The sequence below is a fragment of the Leptonychotes weddellii genome, chromosome 13, assembly GCF_054177405.1.
Source record: "Leptonychotes weddellii isolate Sample4059 chromosome 13, ASM5417740v2, whole genome shotgun sequence".
In the NCBI taxonomy this organism is placed as follows: Eukaryota; Metazoa; Chordata; class Mammalia; order Carnivora; family Phocidae; genus Leptonychotes; species Leptonychotes weddellii.
The window spans coordinates 64,689,321-64,706,278 of record NC_138381.1 but is presented as its reverse complement, the minus strand read 5'-3'; the positions used below and the strand labels follow the sequence as shown (position 1 = coordinate 64,706,278).

Sequence of the window (16,958 nt, the reverse complement as noted above, 5' to 3'; positions counted from 1 at the left end):
AGATCAGAAACCAGGAACTATGGACCCGATTCCACTGGCAACTTGCCATGGGCCCTTAGTAAGTCACTTAAATTCACTATATTTAGTTTTCCCTGTCTGTACAATATGTATCTATTCATTTCTGATAACAAAATGCCCTACCCCCCCCAGTCTGTCTCTTGTGAGCATTTTCTATCCATGCAGTATATTTGTAAACAAGATAGAACATTAATTTCAAACATTGATAACTCAGGAAAGGATTGGATGAAATATTAAAGGGTGATTTTTCTTTTATTTACACCACAGCTGGTTGCTGTAGGGATTATATGTAGCACAAAACGTGACACCTTGAGAAAGTACAAAACAGTAGCAGATATAAAGCAGCATTGCGTGGAGCCCCTTGTGCTCTGAGGAAGCAGGCTTGGGAGCCAGGACTTCTGAAAAGTTGGTTTGTTGGCTCAAGCAGCAAAGAGCAAATGTTGACCCTTAGACACATAAGTAAGTGAATTTCCCAGATTTCTTCTCAGTTTTCTTCCTCTTGCTTTGTGGTGGCATTGTCTGTCTAGAACCTTGTACACATGATGCCTCACTCAGTTCTTTTTCTTTCTTTTCTACTCCTCCCTCTTATTCCCCTTCTACCATCCCTCTTTTTCTTCCTTCCTTCCATCCGCCCACCCATCCATCCATCCTTCCATCCATCCATTCATCCATCCATCCTTCCATCCACCCATCCTTCTATCCATTCTTTCTTCCTTTGGTCCATCCATCTATCCTTCCATCCTTCCATCCATTCTTTCTTCCATCCATCCATCCGTCCATCTGTCTGTCCTTCCTTCCTTCTTTCCATCCAACCATCCATCCATCCATCCATCCATCCATCCATCCATCCCCTCCTCCATCCATCTTTCCATTAATCCATCATCTATCCATTAGGCTCTGGGCTATGTTGACCTTAGTACATAGAGTTAACAAGCATGCTACTCTTAAATACAGATAACTAAGCAATTAGGAGAGTTAACTCATCCTTTGGAGGTCTTTGCTTCAGTAAAATGAACCCAAAATCATAGCCTAAAAGCAGCTGGCTTCAGTGTATTGAGCATAAGGGGATTCATTTCAGTATTCCTTAGACATTAATAGATTGCATGTTAATAACATAGCAGTGTAGTATCTCATGTTTGAAAACATCTTGGAGGGCATCCAATTTAGTCATACATTGGATGGGTGACGTCCCTGTCTGATGTCCAGGCAGGTCATCTTTGAGGAACATCTTTGGAAGCTCTGTGGTATTGGAAAGCTCTTTTGCAGTCATTCTGTGCGCTGATCTTTTGCTATCCTTTTGTGGTTATGCCAAACAAGTTTAATCCCTTGTAAAAAGTGACAGGTTTTCCAGTATCTGAGGGCAGCTCCCCATCCCACAGTGGCTTTCATGGGAAGCTGTCCCCCTGTTCCTTTAGTCACTCCCTAAATCTAGCTGAAGTCTGTATGTACTCTGTGTAATCTCTGCTTATCAGTCTGAACATTACCTGGCTAAATAAGAATATTAAAATTTACAAAGACTAAAACGATACCTGTAAAATTACTATAATTAATTCAGTGATGGTAAAACGAGTGAAAAATCGTATTTCAAGTGTATGTTTGAGTCCCTAAAGTTCCATTATGGGGAGAAAATTTTTGGTTCCTCCAGTGATTTAAAATTCATTACATGAGTTTGATTAGGGGATTAACATTTCCATTAAGTCAGAATTTGGAAGCTAGGATAGATTACACGTGTATTATGACAGGGACTGCCACTTGCCAAGTGCTAAGTAAGTTCCAGGCCCTGTATACTTCTTAGATAAGTATAGGCTAAAATATTTTAGGAAGAGAATGAGCTGTAATTATGCTGCAAAAGTCTTTTTCTGAGGATTTTAGGGCTTATGTTTCATACAGTCAAGAACTTATACCTACAACTCCATTAGGAGTTTGCTGGGGAAGGCAGCAAGCATCTCCGTGTTCAGCAGGGCACGTTGACTGAAGAATGCGCTCTCCGTGTTTGTGCTTTGTGTAATTAAGTCAGTCCATTGTTTTTTGTTATTTTTCTAGAAAGAGCACTCTGGTTATATTTTCAGGTTACTCTAAATGTTCTGTATCTGCATTGTGTTCGATAAGGGCTTAAGTTAAAAATGAACTCGAAGCTACATGGGAAGGCATGTACACAGCTGTCGAGTACGGCACGCTTTCATTTTGCATTGTGAATGTCTAAAGCTGAGATGACATTTCAGATGTGTCTTCTTTTACAAATATGAGACTTTTGCTATTTGGTTGGGAGGGGTGGTAAACGAGGTACCTAGACTCCATTTAGAAACAGAACTAACCCTAACAGGCAAGGTCAAGGGATTTTAATATTCCTCTTTCATCGGTCATTCTTTCCTTAGCTATGTTTACTGTTTCTTTTCTTATAATGACACCCTAATTATGCGGTGGCTTTTGTCATCCCAACATTAAGTATAGACTAGAGTGTAAAGCTTTTGTGCTGTCTTCTGTGCTCCATTTAGGACTTGCTTCCTTCTCTTTGGTTGCCACCGGCAGTGGAGAAAAGCTGATTATTTATGCAAAATGTCACAACTAGAACTGGCCTAGAAGGGGAAGGTGTTTTCTGCACATGAGCAGTTTCTGAGTCATGCATGAGAGGGGATATACTTAGGTTCATGATCTCCCCCCACCCCCCAAAGAAGTGTGACAGTTTCTGTGGTCAGGGATTTCTTAGGGTTCAATCGTTTGCTTGGTTTTTTATTCCATAAGGAAAACCAGCCAGTGTCTCTGTGTGTCTCTGTCTTTTTACTAAAGTGCCCTTCTTAATGGGGAATGGGTGTTCAAATTATTTAAAAAAAAAAAAAAAAGATCAGGTTACAAAATAAGAAAAGCTTATTTTTTCCTGGCCTTTTCGTACTGGTTATCTCATGACCATCTAGGGATCTAGGGGTAGGGTCTGTGATGGCAGAACAGAAAGAAAAAGCAAGACTCTTTGGAAGTGCCTCATTGATTCCAACCTTCTTTTTTTTTTTTTTTTAAGATTTTATTTATTTATTTGACACAGAGAGACAGTGAGAGAGGGAGCACAAGCAGGGGGAGTGGGAGAGGGAGAAGCAGGCTTCCCGCTGAGCAGGGAGCCTGATGTGGGGCTCGATCCCAGGACCCCGGGATCATGACCTGAGCTGAAGGCAGATGCTTAACGACCGAGCCACCCAGGCGTCCCTGATTCCAACCTTCTCCTCTTTGGAAGCTCTCTCCAGAACTGGAGCGTGACTTGGGTCAATACTGAAAGGATCTCCATGGTGATCCACTTGTTGGACTTAACATTTAGATCTGTATGTGTATATCAGCGAGAGCTGATCATTTATTTCATATTTATTTGATAGATTTGAATTGAGAGTTAAAAAACCTCACTAATACTTGTATGCAGTGCTTTATAGTTTTACATGTATATACTGTTTTTAGTTTTTACAGTTATCCTCTATTGTGGTAGGTAGAAGTTTAAAAAAGAAAAAAAAATGCTCCAGACTTGTCCACCATATTGAAAGGTACGTTTTGTCTATTTGGGCTGTCTCCTTAGACACTAGTGTCCTTCCTGTGGTCTCTGGGATGACCCTCAGCCATTCAGACCCAGAAACTAGATTTTATCACTGCATTGAGCACGTCTGTCTTTTTTTTTTTTTTAAAGATTTTATTTATTTATTTGAGAGAGAGAGAACGAGAGAGAGAGAGAGAGCACATGGCGGGGGAGGTCAGAGGGAGAAGCAGACTCCCTGCCGAGCAGGGAGCCCGATGTGGGACTTGATCCCGGGACTCCAGGATCATGACCCGAGCCGAAGGCAGTCGCTCAACCAACTGAGCCACCCAGGTGCCCAAGCACGTCTGTCTTTTACAGTAAAATGCATGCCAGTCAGCCAAGTCTGCCTGACTAACCCATATTTTTCCTCGTGCCCAATGGTTCTTATTATATAAAGACCCTCTTGAGAATCAGATGAAGCTAGAGGCTCCCACTCCCCAGAATGCACTAATTCACCTAGTAGATTTATCTGAAAAGCCAAACTAAGTAGAATATCAAATTTACTACTTTATGCTCAACACTAATCTGCCAGGAGTTCAGATGCCTGAAGGCTGTGTGACCAGAGCATTCTCTCCTGGGAGTTTCCCTCGTGGAAGTGTACTGTTCCTCAGAAGGTAGGGCAGCCTGCATGGGCTCATGGCCGAAGGGGTTGGAATGTCCTGAGGGGTCAGAAGCGTCTAGCCTGAGGCTTATCAGTTTCAGTAGCTGGGACCAAGTCACTTCCCCACGGGGTGGCTTTACGCTGGATGTGAAGTCCTTGAATTCCCTGGCAGTGATGACTTCTGTGATGACCCGTCCTTCCGGTTCTCACTGGGGGGCAGACCTCCTCTGGATCTGATAAGACAGTTACTGAAGCCACAGCCAGGGCCAGCCAGCCCAGGAAACTTTGGCATTTCTCTGCCCTTTGTGTTACGTATTGATTTAAATCTTTACTCTCAGAGGGCACGCTTTCTTCCTTATTTTCAGATTCTTGGAAATGGCTCTACAATACTCATCATCTCCTTTAGAAGGAGGAAATTCAGGTTCAGAGAGAAACTAATTGTTCAAGATCACATTGCTAGCAAAGGGCTCAAAACTGCATTTTAATAGATACCTACAGACTATCTTTTGCCATATGAATCATCTAAGAAAAGAAGGTTCTTAGAACAGTGTCAATTTCAGATATTACCAACACAGTTTGAAAATGAATTGTCAGGACACCTGGGTGGCTTAGTCGGTTAAGCATCTGCCTTCGGCTCAGGTCACGATCGAGCCCTGCATCACATCAGGTTCCCTGCTCAGCGGGGAGTCTGCTTCTCCCTCTCCCTCTGCCTCTCCTCCTGCTTATGTTCGCTCTCTCTCTCTGACAAATAAATAAAATCTTTGAAAATGAATTGTTTTCACCCAGTAAGGGTAATCAACTATAGGGATCTGATAAGGTACTCTGGTAGCTCACATATAATTTCATTGGAGATGTTGATTTAATAATAAATATATGAATAATTCCTTAAAAGACAAGGTATCATAAATTTCATGTTCAGTAATAGAGTTAGTTATCATTAACAATGGCCATGTTATAAATTGAGAAAGGCTACATGTCAAAGTTTCTTAATGTTTTCTGACCCTAGACATCTTCTTGTAATTTCACAGGTACCCTTATCTTAAAAAACAAAAAGTAAAATTCTCTCTCTCTGCACATCAGCAGTACATGCGTGTCCTTGGCTTGACCCTACTTGTCTGTTTACTCTAGATACGTAAAGGATTTTTCATGTTAACCTTGTTAACAGGCCATTCTAAATGGTGATAGGAAATTAATGAAACAGGTTGCACATTTAACCTTCACACAGAAAGGTTGTTGACATCATCCTGGGATGGGGTTGTGTTTGTCAGGAACAAAGTAGTGAGTCCCTTTACAACCTGCCCTCTGTACCTACTGAGACATGTTCAGCTTGTCCTCATTGGTAACGTGGAGAGGCTTCTCAGTCTTTTGAATTGCTGCATGATGCATCATAAAACCGTTGCTGACCTAACCCGGTGTTCATAATCACAAGCGCCATGGCAGCGAATGTGCTGACCTGGGTATGTTTGGGCCTGTAGAATAGACCCCTAGAAGTAAGAGAGGGGCGTTTTCAGTTTTGCAAGATGATGCCAAATTGTCCTGTATGTTTTAAGGATAAATAGGGCTGCCTTCAGAAGTGTTAATGTTACTGTTAGTTTAAAATCATTTCATATAGACTGTGTAAATACAGCCGGGTAATAAGAACCAAGATTTTAAATGTAAATGAAGAGATACAGGAGTACAAGACAAGAGCTAAGTAAAAACCCTGGTTAAATTTGAATTGGAAAGTCATTTTAAATTCATGATTTTTTTTGAGGGGAGGGTCTTATCACATACATATATGTCTCAGCTTCAGCCGTGGAAAAACCTGAGAGACAACTGCTGTCCTCTTGCAGTGGGTACCCTTCACAAACACACCTGCCTCTGGGCGTGGGCAGGGCCTGGGCAAGAAGAGCCTGGAGCTTCTGTTATCTGTTGTATCAGGAAAAGGAGCCATCCAAGAGTTGGGGTGGGCACCAGATCTCACAAGTGCAGGGGCAGAAAGAAGGGGTCCTCACTGGCCAAGGCAGGACAGTGTGACTATCAAAAGAATATGGCTACAGTTGATGAAAATACTCTGAATATATTCAGGCCCTTGTGGTGGGCAGAATAATAGCAGCCCCCCGCCCCCCAGATGTCCACGACCTAGTCCCCAGAACCTGTGAGTATGTGAACGTTACATGGCAAGAAAGTATTAGGATGCAGATATAATTCAGGCAGCTGATGTGCAGACTTTAAAATAAGAGATTATTATCCTGAGTTATCCGGCCGTGCCCAGAACCATTGCAAGGAAGAGAGGTGAGTCAGAGTCAGAGTGCGGTAGCATGAGAAGGAATATCTGCCCTTTGCTGGCTTTGATGGTAGAATGGAGTCACAGACCAAGGAATATGGGTGGCTTCTCGAAGCTCACAAAGATAAGGAGATGGATACTCCCCTAGAGCCTCCACTAGGAACAAAGCTGTGCTGGCACTTTGATCTTAGCTGAGCAAGACCCATTCCAGACTTCTGACCTGCACATCTGTGAGATAATACACTTCTCTTGTTTGAAGCCCCCAAGTTTGAGGTACTTTGTTATAGCAGCAGTATGAAGCTAATACATCCATGATATCGGAAAGGGAGATCCCCAAACAACACGGATAAAAACAGAACACCTTACTGATCACCACTGGTGGTCAAAATATGGTACCAACTCCATCCCCGAAAAGTGACAATCAAAAAGGTAAAGAATTTAGCACTTTTCTTACTTTTCCTGTAAGAGCTACATCTGAGGGTGATCAGAAAGTCCTACTTGATGGGACATAATTCTTCCTTACAGGATTGCAGCAAATGTTAGAAGAGTCATCATTTTTGCAACTCTTTTTTTTTTTTTTAAGATTTTATTTATTTATTTGACAGAGACACAGCGAGAGAGAGAGAGAGGGAACACAAGCTGGGGGAGTGGGAGAGGCTTCCCGCAGAGCAGGGAACCCGACGCAGGACTCGATCCCAGGACCCTGGGATCATGACCTGAGCCAAAGGTAGATGCTTAACGACTGAGCCACCCAGGCGCCCCCATTTTTGCAACCCTTCATGAAAGTGTTGATGTAGGCAAAGGTCATCAGAGTATGAACCCAATAGATGAAATGTCATGGGGAATTTGAAAAGGAGAAATCAGACTATCACCAACTCAGTTTTCTAAGTAATTTTCACATCAATAAGAAAAAATACCTATGTACCTTCTTAGGCGAGGCAATATGAAATACCAAGACCATCCAGTACCAAGGCCATTCTCACTCCCAAATGTTGGCCTCAAATATAATCCAGTCTTTAGAGGTAAACTTTGAGCTTACAGGAAATAGAGGAACAGATTGGCCTTAGGAGGAAGTGAACAGATAAATCCAGAATGGGAGCCCTCCTCCAGACCGCTATCTTGGTGTCCTCAGTAAGTCACTGGTGTGACGATAACAAGTGGGTGGTGGAGAGAGGGAGATACTCTGGATTATAACAGATTGGAGAGGGAGAACAGGCCAATGAATGTGTGATCTTGATTACATTAGATTAGATCCTGGCTCAAAAGCCACCTCTGAAAGAATTTTGGAAATTTGAATGGGAACTGGGTAGTAGATCTTCAGGAGTTATTATTTCGGGGGGGGGGGTGTTGGGGAATAATAATAATAGATTGTATTTATGTAAGGAAAGTGTCCCTAATCTTTAGAAATGCAAACTGAGGTAGTAAGGGTAGAATGACATGCAGTCAGAGGTTTCAAGCTTTAAAATACTTTGAAAACTGAGGGAAAGGGATGCCTGGGTGGCTCAATCGGTTAAGCACCTGCCTTCGGCTCAGGTCATGATCCCAGAGTCCTGGGATCAAGTCGCGCATCGGGCTCCCTGCTCGGCGGGGAGTCTGCGTCTCCCTCTCCCTCTGCCTTTCTCCCCATCCCGTTCCTACTCTCTCCCTCTCTCTGTCAAAATAAATATATAAAATCTTTAAAAAAGGAAACTGAAGGGAAAGTCAGGGTGAGGATAAAAGCCGCAGACTAAAAACCTTGGCCGCTGTTCAGGGGGCGTTGAAGGCCAGTTATGGGGGCTCCCTATACTATACTCTTTTGCACATTTGAACATTTTTAGAATTATGTTTAAAAACAACAGAGTAGCCGGCTAGACCCAAGGATCACAACCCTATGCTTGCAGGGCTGCTGGAAGCCTCGGTTGACCCCATGTCAGGGTAAGAGCGTTGGAGACTTAGGATATAAACTCCTTGTGGGAGCGTGCACACAGATGCAAGTCGTGCTGCATCTCCAACAACTTAGGCCCCGGGCGGGGAGGGGGGTGTGTGTGCCCGGAGGACGAATGTGCTTTTTGGAAACCGCAGTAGGTGACTCAGAAAGAGACTCCATGACACCGATCGCAAAGGTGTGGGTAGGGTTTTAGTCAGTTCACTTGCAGCCAGAGTCCTGACTAATCCAAGTGGTGTGGACAGATTTACAACCTGTTGACCTGAGGAACGATGAAGGGGGAAAAAAAAACACACAAGAAGGATTTCTAAGAGAGAAAGCATAGTAAGAAATGAAACTTTAGAAAACGATATCCATTTACCCCCCTGGGTGCAGAAGACTTCACTGAACTTCATGACTCTCGTTTAAATCATAGCTCCGATATTTAAATTTAGCAGGAAAAAAATAATAACCCTTGCTGTTTACGACGATCTACCCTGTAAGCATCCTTCCAGCACCTAATGAAACTATGAGATGCAAAGTCTCTCTTACTGAAATGACTTTAATAGCTTTCTATTTTTAAGTTATTTGAATATTAATTTGTCAAAACATTTCAAAATAATTATTTTAAAATAAGTGTTTTCTAATGCGTTGTTCTAAACCTAGACCTCACTAACTACCGTAATTACTGACAAGACCCAGTATGGAGAAAAACAAAACTTTATTAAGACCAAGATAACCTGGATAAATGGAGAGCTACAAGATATTTCTAGGTAAGAAGGAAGACGCAGTTTGGGAAGATGTCAGTTCTCTTCAAGAGAATCTCTAAATCCAAGGCAATCCCAATCAAAATCCAAACGAGAGTTTCAAGGAACTTGAAAGGAGATGACCCTTCATCTAGAAGAGAAGAATGGGCAAAAATAACCAGTCCCATTTTGAAAAAAATGAAACAACGGGGAATCTGCTCCGTCAAAAAGAAAACATTGCTGTAGCAGTTACACTTGTGGTTTTGGTGTAGGCACACACAGCCCTGGCCCACACATGCAAAGCCGTGTATGTGTGAATTTGGTTTATGCATAAAGGTGACACTTCGAGTCTGGTGGGGAAAGAATGGTGTGTGATCACCGGCTGTCCAAGTTATAATCCCTTCTTGATGGGGTCATCAGCTTACCTAATCAAAGCTACGAAACCTCATGCTTTGTATAAAAAAAATAAATGCCAGAGTGTTCAGTGAGATAATTATAAAAATATTAAAAATATGAGAGAATGTATTTTTTTTTTTACTCGAGTATAATAAAAGGTTCTTGTAAGCAGCCACGAAACCTGGAAGCTCTAAAGGAGAAGATCAGTGGATATGATGATATGATCACGCTGAGTTCTCGTAGGACAATAGGTATCATATACCAAACTGAAAGACAAGTCAAAGAAAAATTATATTGACCGATCTTCTGTGGAGCATATTTTAGTTTGTGAATCCATTTGCCCAGACCAGACGGTGCTCATGCACTGAGGTCCCAGCCTGGTTCACGTTGTCTCGGGGAAGAGTGGGAGACGATAGGTCTGGGTGGTGTTTGGGGGACGAGGAGGTACAGCGACTTGTGTCCAGCGAATCAGGATTTTTACCAGTGGTAGAAACAGAATGTCATCTGTCAGTCTTTGGAAAGGAAGTGTTTGCTTTAAAAAAAGCCATGAAGAGCTGACATTAATCTCATGGGTGGTAATGAAGGTATGCTTTGCACATAGTTAGAAAAATAAATGAGTCTAAAAGTAGGAAGTGTTTGTGATCTGGCATTTATGTGTGTGTGTGTGTGTGTTTTAATTGCCGCTGTCGTCTGTCCATTTGGTTCAGTTATTTGGTACAAGCTGGCATGACTTATAAGATCCTTCTCGAGTGGTCCCATTGCGCTCTCTCTGATTTCGTCTTTGCCAGAGGCCCCTCAGGTTCTGTGCTTCAGTTGACTGGGCTCTGCAGCCCCTGTTGAAGCTTACTTGCCACATTGGACTGGGGCTTCCTGTTTACTCCTCTGTCACCCCTGTAGACATGGGCTCCTCCAGGGCAGAGACACGGGAGGACTCACTGTGTGTATCCCTGGTGTCACCCACAGTGGCCGGCTGTCTCAAAGAAAGGATGCAGGACATATTTTGAATGAATGAATGAATGAATGATTACGCGAACAGATGAATGCATCAGCTTTTCCTCCCCAAGAGGATGGAGATACAAGAGATACACAGATACTTAGAGTACACTTGGGGCAAGTGGTATAGCAGTGCCACAGGACAGGCAGGGGAATCCCAAGTGACTTACCTCTGCAAGAGATGGGGAAGGCATCGCAGTGTCAATGACCCCCGGCCTGGACCCTGGGGGATAAGTAGGAGGTTTGCATGTGAAAAGAGGCATTAGGAGGACTGGCATGTACAGAATCATTGAGCAGTAAAAAAAACCAAGCATGACTGCTCTGGGAGAAAGACAGAGGCAGGATGCAGGTGATGAGGTGGGCTGGGGCCCCTTTGGAAATGCTGCCTGTAACATGCTAAGGAGTTTGGACGGTGGGCAAAATGAGAGGCCCTTGGAATCTTGTAAATGAGATAATGACGTGGAAACTTGCTCTTGGAAACAAGGAGGATGCTCCAGACCCTGCTACAGACTCTCCTGGCCTCGGTCTCTCCCTCGTCCTCCGAGGCTTAGCTGTTCCTGTGCTGTTGCCGATTCAGAAGTATTCTGGAAAAATGAAGGTGAATGGATCCTAACATGATCATCGTAACTGATTCGAAGGGATGGTGTAGAGCATGAGGTTTCGTAGCTTTGATTAGGTAAGCTGATGACCCCATAAATGTGTCCATCCTTCCAATTGTATCTGTTCAGGGACGACTTTTGTTAACATGATGGGTTTTCTCGGACCAATGAAATTCAAGTTATGTTTAGTGTCATTTTAATATCAGGTAATATATTGCAAAGGAAAAGGCATTAAAAAGCTGATATGGGTTGTCAAAATATTGTAGAAAAAAACACAAAGGAACTTAAATTCACATTTAGCTTAATTGGGTTGTGATTGTCTAAGTGTAGATTGCCTCATACTGAAATGTTTAATGTTATGCAAATTATATGCAAGACTTTCCTGCCAAAGATCTGGTGAACCAAGGAACCTTGAGAAGAGTTGACATTAAATCATACCAGATTCTCTTACAGACCTCTTCAGAGTCTATCTGGCAGAATTCAGTGGTTTTAAATCTAGTGGTGGAGTTTTTATTGTGACTTGGGATAATGTAGCTCTATTTTGGGTGTTTAATGAGCAGTTAGTGGAAAATATTTAGTAACTACATATAAAAGAAAGCAATTTCCTTTTGGGGGAATTGAATCTTTGTAAGACTGCTTAGTCATCTCATCTTTAAAAAAATCTGCCTTTTGGGTTTCTTGGTGGTCAGTAATGGTAATCACTCATTTGTATCGTGCTTCTTACAAAGCAGTCTCTTATCTTGCTTTATCTTCACAACTACCTTATGTACCCTCATTTTTTATTTTTTAGGTGATATGTCACATACTATTAGAGATATTTGTTTAAATGCATTTTGTTTTGGACATCAGAATAAAACAGAATTAAACCTCGTAGAGAATATAGAGGCTTTTAATAATGGGAATTGGCTAACTAGGTCATAAATAGTGTAGTTTCTCTGTTAGTAAGATGTTCAAGTACGACTTAGCCTGCCTAGTCCTTGGCCAGTAGAGAGCAGATCTTTCAAGAACTTCAGTAGCAGAAAAAAATTTTAAATTATGATATGATATTTATTATACTTACCTTGTATGGTATTTGTATGGCAGGACCCCAATAGGTCATGACGGGTAGGGTTGATATATCTCTAACCATTTGGCATTAAATTTTTTTAAAAATTCATTAGGCCTCCAAGCAATATATAGGGTTTTATATATAGTATATATGCCTTATTTTGATGAGGAGGTATGTAAAGAAATGGTTCAGGAGTCTGGAGGCCAGAATTTGATTTTTTTTTTTTTTAAAGATTTTATTTATTTATTCATGAGAGACAGAGAGAGAGACAGAGGCAGAGCGAGAAGCAGACTCCCCGCAGAGCAGGGAGCCCGATGCGGGACTCGATCCCAGGACCCTGGGATCATGACCTGAGCCGAAGGCAGACGCTTAACCGACTGAGCCACCCAGGCGTCCCAGAATTTGATTTTTTAAAAAACTTTCTGTAATGAAAATTTTAACCACGTACAGAGAGAATAGTATAATGAAATTGATGTAGCAATTACTCAATTTTATATGTTATCAACACATAGCCAATCTTGTTTCATCCATACCTCCTAATTCCCTTTAGATTATTTTGAAGCAGTAGACATAATAGATCATTTCATCTGTAAAATTTCTGTATGTATCACTAAAAGATAACTCTTTTAAAATATAAAAATATAATACATTGCCATTGCTAAAATGTAATACTTTCTTAACATCAGATATTCAGTCTGTATTCATATTTCTCCAGTTTTTATAAGATATTTTTTTACTCGGATTGAGTTTTAAATAAGGTCCATCCATTATGCCTGTTATTTCTTTTACATTTTTTTTTGAACTATAGGTTCCTGTCCATCATTTTTCCCTCTTGAAATTTTTTTGTTAAAGAAATAGGGTCAGGTGTTGTAGAGAATTTCCAACACTCAAGATTTTGCTGATCACCTCCTTGTGATACAATTTTAGAAAACCCAGCTTTTTTGAGGTATAATTAATGTAAAATGAACTACATTTCTCAGATGTCTAGTTTGGCAAAATTTGTCTAAACCTGTGAAGCCATTACCAAAATTAAGACAACAAGCACATACATGATGTCACCTTCCAACAATTCTCAATTCCTTGACACCGGCGGGGTGTCCTGCAATTGGATTCAATTCTGATGCTAACCACCCAGAGTTGGCACAGACTCCCAGGTTAAGGGCTCAGTCCCACAAGACTGCCCCACTTCAGATGCCAGCTGCAAATGGGGTCCTATCTGCATTACTGTCTGGCTGACTGCAAGTTTGAGGGTCCCATGATCTTCCCCTTACGTTTGGTATTTCCCTGGCACGACTCCCAGAATTCAAGAAGGTGCTATACTTATGGTTCGTTTTGTTGTAAAGGATACAAATCAGGAACTTCAAAGGGGCTGTTACATAGGGCAAGGTCTTCTGGGAAGAGGTGGAGTGGAGCACCTCTGTCCCAGCACATACATGGGTTCACCAGCCTGGAAGCTCTCTAGACCTCATCGTTCTGGAGTTTTTATCCAAGTTTCATTACATAGGCATGCTTAATTATGGTCGCTGGTAGTTGAACTCAGTCTCTAGTCTCTCAGATGTCAAGTGGTGGGGCTAACATTTCCAACCCTCTAATCACATGGTTGGTTCCTCTGGCAGCTGGCTCCATCCTGAAGCTGTCTAGGGGCCTACCAAGAGTTACCTCCATTAGCATTAACTCAGGTAGGGCTGAAAAGGGCTTATTATGAATAAGATACTTCTACCACTAAGAAATTCCAAGGCTTTTAGGAGCTCTTGTGCCAAGAGATGTATGTATATTATTTTACCATATACATCATCCCCCCAGTGTTTGCTCCTGCCTCTTTATAATCAAACAGTGTGTTCTCTCTGTCTCTGTCTGTCTGTCTGTCTCTTTTGACCTGGCTTCTCTTACTCAGAATCATTATTTTGAGTTCCATTAGACAGATTGGATGAAGAAATGGACAAATTACTTAAAAGACACAAGTCACCTAAGCTAATTCAAGAAGAAACAGAAAATATAAGTAGCCCTACATCTATGAAAGAAATGGAATGTGTAAGTTTCAGACCTTCCCACAAAGAAAATTCTACTCACATGGTTTCACTGATGAGTTCTATCAAACATTTAAGGAATAATTAACACTATCAATCACCAACTCTTTTAGAAAATAGAGGAGAAAGGAATTATCCCCATCTCCTTTTATGAATCATATTATCCTGATATCAAAACCAGAGAAAGCGATTGCAAGAAAAGGTAAGACTTCTGTACTGAGAGCTACAATATAGCAATGAGAGAAATTAAAGAAGACCTAAGTAAATGGAGAAGTATGTCATATTTATGGATTGTACATTTCATATTATTAAGAGGTTAATTCCCCCCAGACTGATTTATAGATTCAGCACAATCCAAATCAGAGCCCCATCAGGCTTTTTCTGGGAAGAAATTTCTGGGAAAAAACTTAAATGGAAATGCAGAGAACCTAGGATAGCCAAAAAATGAACAAACAAACAAACCAAAAACCCCACAAAAGCAGTAAAACAAAGTTGGATTACCTGATTTCAAGACAACTCTAAACCTCTAGCAATCAAGACAATGTAGTATTGATGGAAGGATAGAGATACAGATCAATGAAACAGGATAGCCCAAAGATAGACCTGCCCAAATTTAGTGTTGCATCAACAAAGATGCCAGGGTAATTCAATGGAGAAAGGATACTTTTTTCCCCCCCAACAAACGATACCGGAATAACTAGGTATTATAAGGGAAAAAAAGAACCTTGAGATTTTACTTTGCATCGTACACAAAAATTAACCTGAAACGGATCTTAGACCTAAACATAAAAGCTAGAGTTTTAAAATTTCTAAAGGAAAATATTAGGTTAAAAATCTTTCTGACCGTGGGATGTGAAAGATTTCTTAGCGTGGTCCACCAACGAAATAATACATTGGAACTCATCGGCTAGACACTTGTGCTCTTGGAAGGACTTCATGAAGGAAATGAAGACAGGGTGTGGACTGGGAGAAAATATTACGATCGCATAAATCTGACACTGGACTTGTTTCCAGGACATAGAAATTTTACAATTGAGTCATAAGACAGATAACTCAATTAAAAGGTAGGCAAAAGATTTCACTGCACACCTCACAGGAGAAGATGTAAGCACTCCAATAATCCAATAATGTCCAAACATACTCAACATCGTCATTCATTAGGGAGATGCAAATTAAAATAAGCCACCACTTACACTACCTAACGTGGCTAAAACTGAAAAGACTGACAGCCAAAGTGTTGGCAAGGGACATGGGGCAACTGGGACTTCATGCATCGTTGGTGGGAATATAACATCACACATTGTGGAATATAATTCAGCTGTTTTTCATAATGTTAAATATAATTAACCATATGACCAACAATTTCCCTCCTAGATATTTACCCACGAGAAATGAAAACATGTGCTCATATAAAGACTTACAAATATTTAAGGCAGCTTTATTCATAATAGCCCCAATCTGGAAACAACCCAAATGTCTATCAACAGATGAACGGGTAAACAAATGGTGGAATATTCGTACAATGCCATACTACTTGGCAATAAGAGGGAACTAAATACTTATGTGCACAGCAATATGGAGGAAGCTTGCTTATGTCAAGTGAAAGAAGCCAGGCACACAAGACAACATATTGTGTGATTTTATTTATCTAAAATTCTAGAAGGAGTAGGTAATCTGAATTAACAGAAAGGAGATCAGTATTTGACTGGATCCTAGAATATGGGGAGACTTGCAAAGGGGCACCTTTTGGGGTGATAGAAATATTCTATATCTTGGGGCACCTGGCTGGCTCAGTCAGTTAAGCGTCTGACTCCGTCTCAGGTCATGATCCCAGAATCCTGGGATGGAGCCCTTCGTGGGGCCTCCTGCTCAGCGAGGAGTCTGCTTCTCCCTCTCCGCCCCTCCTCCCCACTCGTGCTCTCTCTCTCAAATAAATAAAATCTTAAAAAAAAATAATATTCTGTATCTTGATTAGGATAGTAGTTAAATGTGAAAAACTCATCTATTGGTACACATAAATATGCATTTAACTATATATAGATTATACCTCAATCAGTTAGTTTTAAAAAGTTTTTAAAAGGGGGGGGGTGCTGCTGCCAGTTTTTTTCCCACCAGTGGATGATAGAGACTCAGTTTCTACTTTTTCCATTTGGATATTCACTTTTGGTTCACTTGTTGAATAATCCCTAGTTTCTCCATTTTTCTGCCTTATATATTAAAGTTCCATGTTTATGTGCTCTCTATTCCATTTCATTGATTAATTTGTTTATCCTTTCTTAATTATTTTAGCTTCATAATAAGCCTTGTTCTCGATACTCTCTTTCTTTGTAAATGTTTTTGCTATTCTTGATCCCGTGTTGTTCTGTATTATAAAGACCTGATTGTTTCTATGTTCTATGAAAAACTCTGTGGAATAGTGATGGGAGTTGGGGTTGAATTGATTTTATAGATAAATTTGGGTAGACGTTGGTTTTTTGCAGTATTGAATCTTTCTGTTCATAACTGTGGTGTACTTTTCCATCTATTAAGCTTTTCTGTTACGTCTTTCAGTACATTTTGTAATTTTCCTACAAAGTTCTTGCACATATTTTGAAGGATTTATTTCAAGGCATTTGGTGTTTCTTATTTTATCTTAAGTGAAATCTTCCTTCTAATTATGTTTTCTCGCTGTTTATTGTTGATGTATAGAAATGTGGTTTTTAAAAATCTCAGTCATGTATCCAGGGAACATTTGCTTTTGTTTTAGAAAGAAGCTCATTAATCGATTAGCAGAATGTGTCACGTGTGCTCATGCTTGTGTGTATTTTGAAA

General features: G+C 40.8%; 1 protein-coding gene across 3 annotated transcripts in view; it reads left to right on the top strand.

Annotated features, from left to right (window-relative positions):
* Positions 1 to 16,958, top strand: part of GRK3 (G protein-coupled receptor kinase 3) — a 124,910-nt gene that overhangs the window by 6,381 nt on the left and 101,571 nt on the right. Inside the window, exon 1 of one of the 3 annotated variants that reach the window (XM_081801941.1) lies at positions 9,947 to 11,149. The exons of the other annotated variants lie outside the window; for them this stretch is intronic. The gene's annotated coding sequence lies outside the window, so the exon portion shown is untranslated. Of the gene's footprint in view, positions 1 to 9,946; positions 11,150 to 16,958 lie in introns of those variants that run through there. 3 annotated transcript variants of the gene reach the window in all.